The sequence below is a fragment of the Morone saxatilis genome, unplaced genomic scaffold, assembly GCF_004916995.1.
Source record: "Morone saxatilis isolate NCDOM2014 unplaced genomic scaffold, NCSU_SB_2.0 Contig21, whole genome shotgun sequence".
NCBI lineage: Eukaryota > Metazoa > Chordata > Actinopteri > Moronidae > Morone > Morone saxatilis.
Window position 1 is genome coordinate 5,423,476 of NW_023339774.1, and position 440 is coordinate 5,423,915.

General features: G+C 37.3%; 1 protein-coding gene across 1 annotated transcript in view; it reads left to right on the plus strand.

Annotated features, from left to right (window-relative positions):
• Positions 1 to 440, plus strand: part of igsf9a (immunoglobulin superfamily, member 9a) — a 51,796-nt gene that overhangs the window by 24,508 nt on the left and 26,848 nt on the right. The gene's annotated exons all lie outside the window — the stretch shown is intronic.

The window sequence follows — 440 nt, forward strand, 5'->3', positions numbered from 1 at the left end:
TTAGTATTACTCAATAATTTATTACGCACTCAGAACCCAGTAGGCTGCTGACTGACTTCAGCTTGCATTTGAATAGGAACACTTAGCGAATGTAAAATCTTGATAGTGCTACAGCATTGCCAAACATGGCTCCTTGGAGAAGTACACACCACTCCACATGTTGTTATTCACAAAGACATTTGTGATGAAGCAGAGCTGTATTAATCAAAATGAGCAATGAGTAATTTATCATATAAACTTATTTCTTTTCACTTGGAGTTAACTTTGGCTGCAGAAAATGTTTTTATGAGCCAACACACATCTTAGAGCCACGTTAGAGAGCTAAAAACTGAGTGGTTACTTTGGTAGACAAGGAAAAAAAAGAGTTTTGCAGTAGTCAAGCCTGCTAGTGATGAAAGAATGCTTTTATTCTTCCAGTATCTGAGAGAGAGAGAGAGAGA